This window comes from Artemia franciscana, chromosome 11 (genome assembly GCF_032884065.1).
Source record: "Artemia franciscana chromosome 11, ASM3288406v1, whole genome shotgun sequence".
Lineage (NCBI taxonomy): Eukaryota > Metazoa > Arthropoda > Branchiopoda > Anostraca > Artemiidae > Artemia > Artemia franciscana.
Window position 1 is genome coordinate 19,915,997 of NC_088873.1, and position 15,019 is coordinate 19,931,015.

The 15,019-nt window shown below is 35.5% G+C and overlaps 1 protein-coding gene and 1 long non-coding RNA gene across 3 annotated transcripts in view; one reads left to right on the forward strand and one right to left on the reverse strand.

Moving 5' to 3' along the window:
* The window catches only part of LOC136032937 (protein shisa-3-like), an 83,559-nt gene extending 77,105 nt beyond the window's left edge, over positions 1-6,454 (reverse strand). The window contains exon 1 of the mRNA XM_065713406.1: positions 6,331-6,454. The gene's annotated coding sequence lies outside the window, so the exon portion shown is untranslated. The remainder of the gene's footprint in view (positions 1-6,330) is intronic.
* The window catches only part of LOC136032938 (uncharacterized), a 212,308-nt gene that overhangs the window by 91,709 nt on the left and 105,580 nt on the right, over positions 1-15,019 (forward strand). The gene's annotated exons all lie outside the window — the stretch shown is intronic.

Sequence of the window (15,019 nt, forward strand, 5' to 3'; positions counted from 1 at the left end):
TCTTTACGCTAAAGTTTTTTTACTGTTTTAAAAAGAAGATTTGAGAGAAAGAGTCAAACTTTAGCGTAAAGAGCGGGGCGTTGAGGAGGAAGCAGCCCCTTTCATATACGAAGTAATTTCTGTTCGTTTTTAAGTTTTAATGTCGCTCCTTACTTTCAGTGAAAAAAAAAACTTTTTTTATTTATTTAATTTTAAAGCTATGATGAGAGGGAGTATTTTTTGTTTTTATTTGATTGTGTAGTTGGTGGAGAGTTAAAGGGCTGTAGCCGTCTTTTCTCAGGCGCATTATGCCTTCCCTGAGCGGTTTTTATGGCACTTGGTATTAACCAAGTGACATATAGCAATCGCAAATTCTGTCGGTCTGTCGGTCTGTCTGTCTGCCGGTCTGTCGGTCCCGGTTTTGCTACTTTAGGCACTTCAAGGTAAGCTAGGACGATGAAATTTGGCAGGAGTATCAGAAACCAGACCAGATTATTTTAGAAATAGTCGTTTTCCCGATTTGACCATCTGGGGGGAGTGGGGGGCCCGTTAATTCGGAAAAATAGAAAAAATGAAGTAGTTTTAACTTACGAACGGTTGATCATATCTTAATGAAATTTGATGTTTGGAAGAATATCGTGTCTCAGAGCTGTTATTTTAAATCCCGACTGGATCTGGTGACATTGGGGGGAGTTGGGAGGGGGAAACCTAAAATCTTGGAAAACAGTTAGAGTGGAGGGATCGGGACGAAACTTGGTGGTAAAAATAAGCACAAGTCCTATATACATGATTGACATAACCGGAAAGGATCCGCGCTCTTTGGGGTAGTTGGAGGGGGGAGGTTAATTCTGAAAAATTAGAAAAAATGAGGTATTTTTAACTTACGAAGGAGTGATCGGATCTTCATGAAACTTCATATTTAGAAGGACCTCGTAACTCAGATCTGTCATTTTAAATCTCAACCGGATCCAGTGTCATTGGGGGGGCAGTTGGGGGAGGGTGCCCAGAAATCTTAGAAAATACTTAAAGTGGAGAGATCAGGATGCAACTGGATGGGAAGAATAAAAACCTGTCTAAGATACGTGACTGGATCTGCTATACTGGATCTGCTATACTCTGATCTAATAACCGGACCGGATCTGCTCTCTTTGGTGGAGTTGGATGGGGGGGGGTAATTTGGAAATCCGAAGGGGAAAGTTCGACCAGATACTGTGACATTGGGGGGAGTTGGAGGGGGAAACCGGAATTCTTGGAAAACACGAAAATTGGGGTATTTTTATCTTATGAATAGGTAATCGGATCTTAATGAAATTTGATATTTAGAAGGAATTCATGTCTCAGAGCTCTTATTTCAAATCCCGACCAGATCTTTTGACATTGGGGGGAGTTGGAGGGGGAAACCTTGGAAAACACTTGGAGTGGAGGAATTGGGATGAAGCTTGGTGGATGGAATAAGCAAATGTCCTTGATACGTGATTGACGTAACCGTACTGGATTCGCTCTATTTGGGGGAGTTTGGGGGGAGGGGTTCAGTGATTTGGCGAGTTTGGTGCTTCTGGACGTGCTAGGACGATGAAAATTGGTAGTCGTGCCAGGGAGCTGCACAAATTGACTTGATAAAGTCGTTTTCCCAGATTCGACCATCTAGGGGGCTAAAGGGAGAGGAAAAATTAGAAAAAAATAAGGTATTTATAACTTACGAGTGGGTGATCGGATCTTAATGAATTTTGATATTTAGAAGGTCATCGTGACTCAGAGCTCTTATTTTAAATCCTGACCGGCATTAAGCCTCTGATTTTCCTTTTAAATCAATCTATTGATTCATAGAATTTTGTTAGAGCTCATACCATATGAGCTCTTGGCTCTTCTTGCCTCGTCACAAGTGCCATATGAGCTCTTAGCTCTTGTTGCGTTTATCCTTATTTACAGTTCGTTGGCACCAACTGTTTGAAAGAGTTTGCCAAACACGCTTTAAGCAACTTTAGTATGGTCTGTAAAATTGAATATGCATCATTAGTTTTAAAATTGACGCCGGAACCACCTGGCGGAAGAAAAAAAAAATCTGTTTCGCCCCTTGTTTACGTGGTTTTGAAAAACATTCTTTAGTCTGTTCAGAACGAATATGGGTAAAGTGACTTTTAGCAAATGAAGCTAAAGATAATTTTATAGCCGGCCAAATATCCAACATCATCTTTCCTCTATTTCCCTATCGTAAATTATGAACAGAAGCATTAGTAGGTTGGATCTCTAAGCGTGCTGCCATACTTTCTTGGAAACTAGCTATATTAAAGAGCAACAGGCTATAAATTCGGTTGTTTCTGGTGAAGTGGTTTTTTCCTGCCATTTTTCGGTCCTAAGTATCTCCCAAAAAACAAAAACCGCAATGCAATAACATTTCTCATGTTTCTCCAGCTGTCTGATCTTTGGGTATGCTCTCAGGGATAATCCCTTCATTTTAAGAACCAAATAAGACTTCAATTTGGAACATATTTCTGTTATGCTTTTTTGAGGATTGTAAGAAATTTAAGAACTTTATTTTAATTAGGCCTACCTAAATTAAAATGGAAGTAGAGGTAAGTCTTCAGTAAGAGAGCCTTGAAAACGGCAAGAATATACTTTAAAAATTTAATTTCTAAGAATTGTGGGATTTATTACTTCCGAAATTCTTCTTATTATTTGTCTTCATATATCAAAGGTATAAATTTCAATCTTGTAATTGGGAAAAAATATATAAGCAAAGTAAAGTTCAGTAGATAAGTGCACAGAAAAATACTTGGTATGGTAACGTTGAATGGACTTGCTATAAAATAAGTTTCCACACGTTATTTCCTTTGTTCTGTTGGAAAATCTTTAAAAAGAAAGGAAAGACTATGCAGGGGCGTATGAAGAGGGTTGAACATTAGACTCTCCACCTCACCAAAATCCTAACTTCTCGTTAGTTTATGGGCATTTCTGATATAACTATAGTTTTTCATTATTGCCCCCCCCCTGAAGACATCAATATTGGAACGGTCCCAATAAATGTTCTAGCGGACGTGGCTCAGACTATGCTTATTTGATGTTAATGGGCATTTTCCTAGCGCTTGTTTGGTATCATATTGCTTAATCTGATATTATTTTTTCTTGCTGAAGATAAAAGGGGATAGGCTATATCTAGCAGAGGAATTTATTTCGGAAGGGATGGGGCAGAGAATCGTTAGGCCATAAAATGCTTAAATTGTTATATTATTTGAAAATATAAAAGGCTGTTGAAAAAGTTGTAATAATTGTAAAAACAACAAATAACTGTGTGGAATAACAAGTAACAACTCACTGCGGCACCAAGCTCCTCAAAGTCATCCCATCGACGCAAGTTCCTCCTCCATCCAAATCTATTCAAAGCCTACCTATTTACACCCTTCCAAGAAGTTTGAATTTTCCTTAAATCTTTCCTTACGACATCCCCTCACCTTTTTGGGAATATCCCAACATTTTCCTCATTTCTTCGGGTTTGTGCACCATAGATATTATACAAGTTAGAAATCCTATAATACAGATTTCCTATCTTTTCCTTTTATGATTCTCCTTTAATTTGCTTTGGACAAGAACATGCAAGTCCAAGCAAATTTTTACAAAATAGAAGAATAGTAAATTCTTGCATTTTTTGCAAGAAGTAAGATTACGGATTCGTGTTTGTTTGTTGTTTTTGTTGTGTGTTTTTTCCCCAGGGATAATTGTATCTAACCAGTGATCCTAGAATATCGGGAGAGGGCTGATTTGATCGGAAGTAAACAGTTTTACTGCCCCTTATAAGTCCCCAAAAAGATTGGTGCGTAGCTAGCCCCCCTCCCAAGCTCTGTTTACCCCAAAGACGTCTAATAAAAATTTCATATAGCCCTATGATTGACAATAGTTGAAAGGTCCAATAGCCATGCCCTTAGGGAAGACAAGACCTCCCACAGTTCCTAGGGAAAGGGCTGTAAGCTACGCAATTTGCCCATTATTCACATACTGTATAGAGGCTATTAGTTATTAGGAAATATAGGGATATATTTTTAGGGGGGGTAGTAGATTTTTCTAAGAGGAGCTTTCCACGAAGAGAATTTTCCATGGGGAGATAATTTTCCGGGGAAGTTTTCCTGGAGAAATTTAACACGGGGGAGAGGGTTTGCTGGTAAGATTTTGAAAATGATCAAAATAAAATAAATAACAAGTTCTTTCAGCTAAAAGTAAGAAGCAACATGAAACGTAAACAAAAATTATTCCGAATATGAGGAGTTAGCACTTTACTTAACTCTTGCTCTTTACGCTTTTTTTGTCACATTTCTTTATGAAAGCCTGTTCACACACAAGGACCTTTGAATTTAAATGAGAACTATTTTTCAAAAATTTCAATACTTTTGCGTAAAGTGAGAAGGCTGAGGATGGAGCATCCCCCCTCATATACGCAACCATATCTGTTCGTTTTAATTTTTAATGTAACTCCTTACTTTTAGTTGAAAAAAAAACTTGCTTTTTTTATTTAATCTTTTATAGAACCCTCATTTTCGATGTTTTATTTCTGTGGTAATGTTAATAACACCTACTCGATGTCTCTTTCTCTCTTTCATTATGGAAACCTTTCTCGTATCACTTATGAAACTTAAAATATAACATGTTTTCTCCTACATGAAAGGATCTATAGCTCTTTACGCTAGCTTTTTCATCGGTCACTACTTTCATCGGAAAAAAGAACTAATTTTTTACACTTAATTTTTGGTCGTTCTTACATACTATTAAGGGCCATTTGAAATATAATAGGGTAACCACCCCCATGATACCTGGGCAAGCAAAAATTTCTTAAAATGTGTTATAATTTTTATGAAAGAGGGCAGCAGCACCTTCTCAGATCAATATTGTACAATTAGTCTAAATATAGTTGTCCAAATTAAAGGAAATTAGTTGGTAAATCGTGAAAATTTAGTCCTAAAAATGCGTAAAAAGTTTCTTGGACTTTGCTGTTTTTCCAATTAAGACCAAATGGAAAAAAAAATAATTACTAGTACGACATTTTCATTTTATTTGGGTCCTAGAAACACATTCTTTAAGGCGCTAGAAACTTTTCCTCCTACAGAGGAATTCACTTTCCTTCCCCAAGTAGTTGATGCAATGACGTATTGGTATTAATTTGGTATTTCGCAAAAATAGTCTCTAAAAACTTCTTATTTTTATGGACCCTATAGTTGACTATGAACTATTAACTATGGACTGTAACTCCCCTATTTTAAAATAACTTTCTGACAGGTTTAAACTGTTTTGCAATCTCAAACTTTCTTTCTGTGGTGTGCTTTCTTTTGATACTGGAAACAGTACAATAACTTTAAATATTCGACCCGAGTCATTCCTCCCCCGATATATTGTACGAGTTCTATTTATGCGCAGTTATAAAAATAGAAATACAGATAAACAAGTAAACCCGCACCCCTTAGTATACTTTTCGGGAAAATACAAAATTCTGTATTTTCATGTATAAGGGTTTGAAAACTTTGAGTTAGGGTTTACGGAAATATTATATTAGTTGGTGGTTTACGGTGATATATTTAGGGTTTACGGTGGGAATTTTATCCAGATTCTCTTTTGCCTTTTAGAGGTGTTTTACCTTTTTTTCTAAAATTGTACAGATTTCTTTTGTAAGAGCTGGTGATGTGCAACTTTAAACTTAATGAATTACATATAGTTCAAATTAAGATTAAATGTATATTACACAGATGCTCCCATTGTTGATAAATTTACAGTTTGTAGGTTTATGTCGGCAAACCTTGCTCTTTCGTTATTGTTTGTTACTGTGAATGACTTGTTACCTCCATCTTTCTTAGAACAGCCAGTGGTAAAAATATATTTTAACCCTGATTTTTACATGCCTCCCTTGTTTTTTTTCTGAAATCTTTCGGAGCTCCAGAGATTGGCTTATGAGCACCCTGATGACAGCTTTCATTTCTTAGAAAAAAAGGAAAATACATAAGTAAGTATAGCCATTCCACTACTTTGAGAAGTGTCAAGATGTGCTACTTGTCCTTACACCTTCAGAGGGTGGCATACTGAGAGCATCTGTAGTGGGTTTTATGTTTCTCCGAAACGTAGGAAGCAATAAACTCGGTTGAGATTAAATAAAATACTAAACCGGCAAAAGAATAGCTTTAGAGGGTTCAAGTGTCACTCCAAAATACAATCAAAAACTATACGAGAAATATCCCCCTTTGGTTGTGAAATGGTCAAAGACAAAGTTTTCTTTCAAATAACATGAATTCCTCTCATAACATAATTCTAGCAAAACTTATTGAGTTTCTTTGATTTCACTTCGTATCAGCACTGGATTTTTTTTTTCAAGCTTACCTGTATTAGTATATCCTCATTCCAAGAACACTAGCAAAGTATTAGTGCTTGATTTTGCAGGTAGGGCCCTTTCCCTTTGAAAAGTTTTGAGATGCGTTCTCAAACTCTATCTCTCCCGGAGAGAGTTTACAAGGAGATCCCGACTTTTAAATGGGTATTAGCAGTTTTCGAGGAGAAATAACATTGAGAGCGTCTAATTTAAGGAAAAATCCACTTGACAAAGTCCCATTCAAGTAAATTTAGAAAAATGGACAAAAAATAAAAAGGTTCCCTTTTCATTAATAGACAAATGAATTACTTTCATCTTTAGATACTATTAAAGGGAAAGAGGGGTAACTGTAAAAGTTAACTTGATATTACGGCTTGGAAAAAGAATTTCGTAAATTCTGAAAAAATGACTAGGCACTAAATAGTAATAGTACACATAGTCAGCATACTTTCTAAGGTCAAGGTTTAATAAATCCAAAGATTTTAAGCTTAGGACTGAAAGCCAAATAGTTTGGCAAAATTCGGAAGGAGTGGCAGCCTTGTTGTAGCTTGTATCGTAAATAGGCTCTCGGACCACAATGCATAATTATGAAAACTAGAGAATACTCAGGACTACACCAAGATTATATACACAGCTTGTGGAAAACAAGGCAAAATACTGACATTTAGCCCAAGAACCATCGGTCAGCTGTTTTGACGCAACTGGAATTAAACTTAAATTACAGTCAATAAAACGAAATAAAAAAAAAGCCTCAACAGATGAAAAGGCTATTCATCACTTTGTTATTTTTGTATTTTAAGTTTGTCTGTTTGTTTTGTTTTGCAGAGTATATTCTATTCGTTTTTCCACTGAGGACAGCTGAGTGAAAGTATAGCAAAGAAATATTTGAATTTTTTCACTGGTTGTGAAATCTCCTCGTTTTGTTCGTTGTCCTACATTTTCTTTTTTGTTGTTAAAAGCTCGTTTTTTATTACAGAAAAATGAGCTATTTAATAACGACAATAAATATTAAAGTCCAAAATATGAAATGGAAGATACTGTTTTATGAAAGAAGAGGGATGCTGTTCTTCCCACTCCCAGCATTTTTGCTTTTGATCCATCGTGTCTGTCTTAGTTTCCGAGTGTGTTTTCACTGAGAAGGCAGTTCGACAATCAAAGCTAGAAACATAAAAAAATTGCAGAATAACCTTGGAGCCAAGAAAGTGGATGATGAAAATCTAGCAGTGGATTCTGAAGCCAGAATAGCCTTTTGTGTTTTCTTCTTCTTAATTCAAGTTTATTTGACGCAAAACAGGCATGGTTATAGGTTTTTTTTTTCGAAGGGAGAGGTAGCTAAAGAATGAGTCTTGACAAAAAAACTTATAATTGATGTTGAATTTATAAAAGAATGTGGAACGGTTGTAAAACCAATCTGACGAAATATAGAATACCAATATTGTATTCGTGAAAAATATGACAAATCCCTTTATTTTTGTATTTGTCTCAGATTTTACTCTAAAAAGTCCTTTGCATAATAATTCCGGCGAACGACTAAAATCTGGATAGTTTCAGCATTCTCAGGGAGCATGCATATCCACATAATAGCTTGGAGTGCGTCTAGAATATTTTTGCTAAAGATCATTATCTTTCGTACTTCTGACATTCCCCATACGCTACGCCAAATATTGAAAAAGAATATTTCTGTAAAGTTTGTTTTAAATCATTGGCTACTAGCGATACGGCTCAATGGTAGCTGAAACTCTAAGAAACAGTCTTGGTAACAATAGATGTGTCAAAAGAATAGAATTTTGACGCTTATTCAAAATATACAAAATTCTTCAGGTCTAATATTACCAATCAAAAGTTACGAGCCTGAGAAAAATCTATCCAATTTTGGAATAAAGTGGAAAACATCCCCAAAATATCTAACGATCTTCATATCAGAGAACCTTGCTGTAGATGTTTCAAGCTTCTATATACAAAAATGTGGAATTTTGCATTTTTTGCCCGAAAGATCACAAAAAAGAAAGATCACGGATGCGTGTTAATTTTTTATTTGTTTGTTTTCCCAGAGGTAATCGTATTGAACCAGTGATCCTTGAGGGTCAGGAGAGGGTCATTTGATTGGAAATCAAAAGTTCTAGTACCATTTTGAGTGAATAAACATAGTGGAGGGCACCTAGCCCCCTTACCACGCCCATTTTTCCCAAAGTCACCCCGTCAAAATTTTGAGACTACCAATTGGTCAGCATGGTCGAAAGATCTAGTAACTGTGTCTTTGAGGATGACTTGGCCCCCCACGATCTATGGGGAAGGGCTGCAAGCTATGAACTTTGCCTATTGTTAATATGGTATTGCTTATAGGGAGGTTTGCACATATTTTCCGGGGAGGGGGACTACTTGGGAGGATCTTTCCATTGAGGAACTTTCGTTGGAGAAGGGAATCTTCCATGAAGGGGAGCCAGATTTCCCGGCATTATCTAAAAAAGATCAAAAATTAAATAAAAAAAACAGTTTTTCAACTAAAAGTAAAAAGTAACATTAGAACTTAAAAAAAAAAAAAATATTACGTATATGAGGGGGTCGCTCTCTCCTCAATACTTCGCTCTACACGCAAAAGTTATATCTAAATATTTTAAAAAAAGCTTATTATTCTTATAGTTTTTCTTTTATAAATGGAACAAAAAGTGAAACTTTAGTGTAAGGAGCGAGGTATTGAGGAGGGGGCAACCCCCTCACATACGTAATAATTTCTGTCCATTTTAAGTTTTAATGATGCACCTTACTTTCGGGTGAAAAAACAGTTTTTTTATACAATAACAATAATAGCATGTATAAGTTATTAATAAACCATTCCTTCCCGATAAAGACTGCTTTCGAATAAAGTGTCTCTCTAATTAATTTTTTTCTAATGGTCTGTTAAATTTAAATAGAAAATAACAATAGATAATCAACTTAAGGTAAATGTCCTTATTATTCTTAATCGATAACGCATCTTTTTTGGGCTTTCGCTTAGGTCTTGCTGTAGTAAGTTGAATGTATAAAAATATAGCTAAATAATATGTCTATCGTTTATGTATTTAATATATGTTGGCATTATCTTGAGGCTCATGGCATTTGGGATTGGGTTTTCGAGCCCTGGTTCCGCCAACTATTTTGTTTGGGACGAGGGTCAGTAGTGAGATTCCTCAAGCTTAGACAGAGGTGACCAGATCCGAAGTAGTGCCTGGAGATGCAGGGAAGGTAAACAGGAAGGATGTATGAACAGAGCAGCTACCGCCACACCAGTAGCAGTTTTTACATCTCATAATCAGAGAGAGGGGGTATACCATAGGAGTGTAAAAATATAAATAAAAGAAATTTAATGTCATATAAACTGAAGGACTGCTGCCCTTTTGACCAGACCTAGAACCGCCACATCACCACTTTAATGGAGTTCCTGTCTGAAGGGACAAGAAACGAAGATCAGCACTACCAGTAAAGACTATGAAGTTCAGTGCCGTTTAGTTTTGGTTTTTGCCGTAAAACAGTCATCATAAGAGAACAATTTGCACTTAGTAAAATTGTAGTTACTAAGAAACCCTGCAAGGAATTAAGTTTCATTTTCCTCTCGAATTTCCTTCAAAACAGGAAAAAAAGACAATTTACGTCATCAAGACCATTTCCGAATCCATTGAGTATACTTGTATCAATCTTTTTTCCCCCATAAATTATATGTCTCCATCAGCCAGCATTTTACTGTGAGGGAGGAAAACGAATATTTAAGACACTTCAGTGCATTAGCTGTCTCTTGTATCGTTTCTGGGTTCAAATGGAGGTCGCTAGAGCGTAAATAAATACGCACATTATGCTTTTGAGTGATCCCGCCACATTTGACACTTTCAGCAAATCAATCATCACATCACATATGAAAGCCTTCTGTTTGCCATGTGTCACCAGAATAAGCTACCTCAAGTCTTGTCTCATTTTACATAAGTGAGTTTAATTTTTAGACATGTCTTTCAGCCCCGAAGGATGAATTCACGTAAATAAATTTGTTTTTCTAACTTTCCATGCAAAGACAGGTAATATGTTTTTTTTTCTAATACAGAATATTGTTTCACTTTTTTGATAATATAAACATTGTTCACGCATACATGTAAGTATTCAGTAATGGGTTCTAAGGAAATTTGTTAAACTTTGTTTATTAAGAAAATTTCTGAAACCTGGGTGGCATGCCATAACATACAAAAAGAAAACGATAAAAAATGGGGGTTTTAAAGGCCAAACGAAAATACTGAAGAAAACACAGAAAGCGGAATATTTTGAGAGAACAACCGCCTCTCTTCTTCAGTGCAAACAAAATAATAACATCAAGGAAAAAACAAAAAACAAGTGCGGATAGTAAAACAAAACGAATGAAAAAAAAAACGTTTAAAAAATTGAATAAAATTCAATAAAAGACCAAAAATTAAAATTAAATACTTAATAAACAATAAAGTAAGTTATTCGCCAATATCCGCAACTTGCACAAAATCCAAACAAAATTGAACTGCCAACGACGGATACTAACAAACAACTGAGAAATAAAAGAAATAATTCGTTCCATTTACTCAAACAAACGAAGCAGCAAGGATATCTTACGGATCAAACAGTTCGTGGTAACGAACTGTAGTAAGGAGCGACCCGGCTCAATAGCAACCAAAACTCTAATAAATGGAATTTTGATACCAATAGTTACATCAAAAGAATCGCATTTTAACGCTGATTTCAAATATATAAGTTTCATCAAGATTAGTTACGAAGTTACGAGCCTGAGAAAATCAAAAGTCAATTCTATCAAAAGTTACGAGCCTGAGGAAATTTGCCTCAATTTAGAAAATAGGGAGAAACACCCCCTAAAAGTCACACGATCTTGACGAAAATCACAGCATCAGATTCAGCGTATCAGAGAACCCTATTGTTGAAGTTTCAAGCCCCTATCTATAAAATGGTGAAATTTCGCATTTTTTTGCCAGAAGACAAAACACGGATGCATGTTTATTTTTTTTTATTATTATTTTTTTCTCCAGGGGTGATCGTATCGAGTCAGTGGTCCTAGAATTTCGCGAAAGGGCTCATTCTAATGGAAATTAAAAGTTCTAGCACCCTTTTTGAGTGACCAAAAAATTGGAGGGCCTCCCACGCTCATTTTTCCCCAAAGTCATCGGATCAAAATTCTGAGATAGCCAAATTATTCACCATGGTTGAAAAACCTAATAACAATGTCTTTGGGGACAACTTACTCCCCTTCAGTCCCCATGGGATGGGCTGCAAGTTAAAAACTTTAACCTGTGTTTATATACATAGTAATGGTTACTGGGAAGTGTACAGACGTTTTCGGGGGGATTTTTTTGGTTGGGGGAGAGTTGAGGGGAGGGGCTACGTGGGAGGATCTTTTCATGGAGGAACTGTTCATGGGGGAAGAGACATGGGGGAAGAGACATGGGGGAAGAACAGACATTATAACGCATATGAGGGGTTTACCTCCTCGTAATACCTCGCTCTTTGCGCTAAAGTATTTTTTAGTAACTACAACTACTTATTCTACGGCCTTTGTGATTCAGGGGTCATTCTTAAGGAATTGGGACAAAATTTAAGCTTTAGTGTAAAGAGCGAGGTATCGACGAGGGGCGAGCCCCCTCATATACGCAATAAAAACATACGAATACAGAACTTCGCTACGTAAGTTAATTCGTAAGTTACGTATATTTTTTACTTATGAAAACGTTCGTAAAAATTTAAAGTTAATGCCTTTTTAAGTAATCAAAAAATTGGAGGGCAACTAGGCCTACTCCCTCGCTCTTTTTTTCTCAAAATCTTCCGATTAAAACTATGAAAAAGCCATTTAGCAAAAAAAATAATATGCAAATTTCGTTTTAATTATTTATGTGCGGAGAGCCAAGATCAAAACATGCATTAATTCAAAAACGTCCAGAAATTAAACAAAAAAAAACAAGTTTTTTTTAAAATGAAAGTAAGGAGCGACATTAAAACTTAAAACGAACAGAAATTACTCCGTATATGAAAGGGGCTTTTCCTCCTCTACGCCCCGCTTTTTACGCTAAGGTTTTATGCTGTTTTAAAATGTGGAGTTAAGAGAAAGAGTCAAACTTTAGCTTAAAGAGTGGGGCGTTGAGGAGGAAAAGCCCCTTTCATATACGAAATAATTTCTGTTCGTTTTAAGTTTTAATGTCGCTCCTTACTTTCATTTAAAAAAACTTGTTTTTTTGTTTAATACCCTTTCAGACCTAAGGGGCTGATCATGTATTTAATTATGTGATTGGTTGTTCGTCAAAACTTAAATTTACTCAGGAGTTAAAGGTAGAAAGCCGTCTTCCTTTCTTAGATGTCCTGATTCACCGAAATGATATATGGTCCGAGTTAGGAGTCTATAGAAAACCCACACATAGTGACCGTTACTTAGATTATTCCTCTAATCATTTTCCTGCTGTGAAAAGAGGAGTCGTCACTTCTCTAGTTGATGGAGCTTTGCAAGTTTGTTCTCCACGTTTCGTGGAATTGGAGCTCGACCACCTTAGACATATTTGTTTGGAAATGGTTATCCAATTAGTTTAATAAATTCTATAATTGCAAAACGTATCAAAAATTACCAGATAGCGGCACAATAAACACAAATAAAAGGGAAAATTCAGTTTATATTGGTCTCCCGTATCTTAAAGAGGTTTCGAACCACATTTCCAAAAAGCTAAAGCAAAATAATATTTTCACTTACTATAGACCCAGAAAAGCTATCAGTTCCAAAATCAACCAAGGTAATGACCCTATCCTGATAGGTGAAAATTTCGGTGTCTACAGAATTCCTTGTTCTTGTGGTCTTTGGTACAATAGATAACCCAGCACTCCACCTCAATTAATAACACCCTTAAAAAGCGGAAAAAACAGAAAATTTTGACTTTGCACTCTCAGAACACACATTTAATAATCAAGACCATACTGTGTTATTTAAACAAGCTAGCCTAATTTTGCATGACAAAGGTATTGTCCAGCACTACACAGAAGCCGTAGAAATTTATAAATACCAACATTTAGGTCTAGCTTTGAACAGAGATTCAGGTGATTTAAGAATAAATGAGTCTTATTTCGGTTTTCTCAAAAGAGAAGCTGATACTTTTGTAATCCCTGAAATAAATGTTGAACCACTTCCCCAATCACATAATTAAATACATCATCAACCCCTTAGACCTCAAAGGGTATCCGCAAGAAATGCAATGGTTAAAATCAGAAATCAGGTTACCTAGTTCTCCAGTTTATTCAATTGCTGCTTTCGTTTGTTTGAGTAAATGGATTTTTTTTTGCTTTTATTTCTCAGCTGTTCCTTAGTATCAGTCGTTGGTAGTTCAAGTTTTGTTTGGATATTATGCACATCGCGGATATTGGCGAATAACTAGCTTTATTGTTTGTTAGGCATTTGATTTCAATTTTTTTGATTTTTGGTCTTTTATTAAATTTTATTTAATTTTTTAGGTGTTTTTTTATTGGTTTTGTTGTACTTTCTGCCCTTATTTTTGGTTCTTGTTTTTTCTTGATCATATTATTTCGTTCGTGCTGAAGAAGAGAGGCCGTTGTTTTCTCGAAATATTAGCTTTCTGTGCTTTCTTCTGTATTTTCATTTGGCCTTTAAAAACCCCGTTTTTGATTGTTTTTTCTTTATATTTCTTTTATTAATTTCCTTTCTCACACTGATCCAAATCTGTGATTCTGTTTTTCCTTAATAAAGTACCAACCATCGGCATGCTCGCTTTTTAATTCTTCTTTCCTAGAAAAAGGAAAGAAATAAGGAGAAGGAAAGGAAAGAAAAATTCAAAGGAAATAGGCAGAAATAAAAGGAAAAGAAGAAGTGACGAAGAAAAGTTCTTCTTTCTCAATTTACCTCTTTAAATTCGAAAAGTTATAGCTGTACAACGGCAACAAAATTCACTTTTTTTGACAAATATATTGAGGTGAGATACACCATCATATATCTTACTAAAACGGAAAATTTACTGAGTTGATAATGATGTCAGTTTTGTAATAACTTTTTGAAATATTCGGCTGGGATATAGAAAATTTTGTCACTAATAGTATATTATGCGATTTGACATTAATTAGTCAGAAGTATCCAGAAGAAATAATTGAGTCCCATAGAGAGTACTGTTGCTTTGGGAATTAATTCACTGGATTCATGCTTCTAAATTTTCCAGGCATCCGGATATCCTTATTTTAATTGGGTAGTTAGTTAGCACATTCAAAAGAGCTGTAATTCTCAGACTATGCGGCTCTGAAAAGAACCATACCCAAATGCATACGTTTCACTTAGCTGATCATTAAACAGCTTATTAAAATATTTTTGATCATATGCTGAGTTTTCAATTAAAGAAAAATAAACATTCAAGATGTATAGTTAGGAGAACTAGCTATTCATCCAAGAAATAATAATATACCTTATCTTCAAAGGAGTTGATCTTTCCCTAGTTGTGTTTGCAGATAACCTACTAAACCTTTCCTGCACTTTTTAAGGATGCTCTTAAACATTTGAGTTTCTCCAAGAAGAGTACGAACACATTGGTTTAAGCTTTAATACTGATAAAGCAGTTGTTCTACTGTTCAACTATAAAGGGAATAAAAATTCAATAAGTCTATCCGCCTCTGAGGTTTCTTTTGCTAGCAGCCTTACTTACCTGGGTATGCCCATTGGAGCAA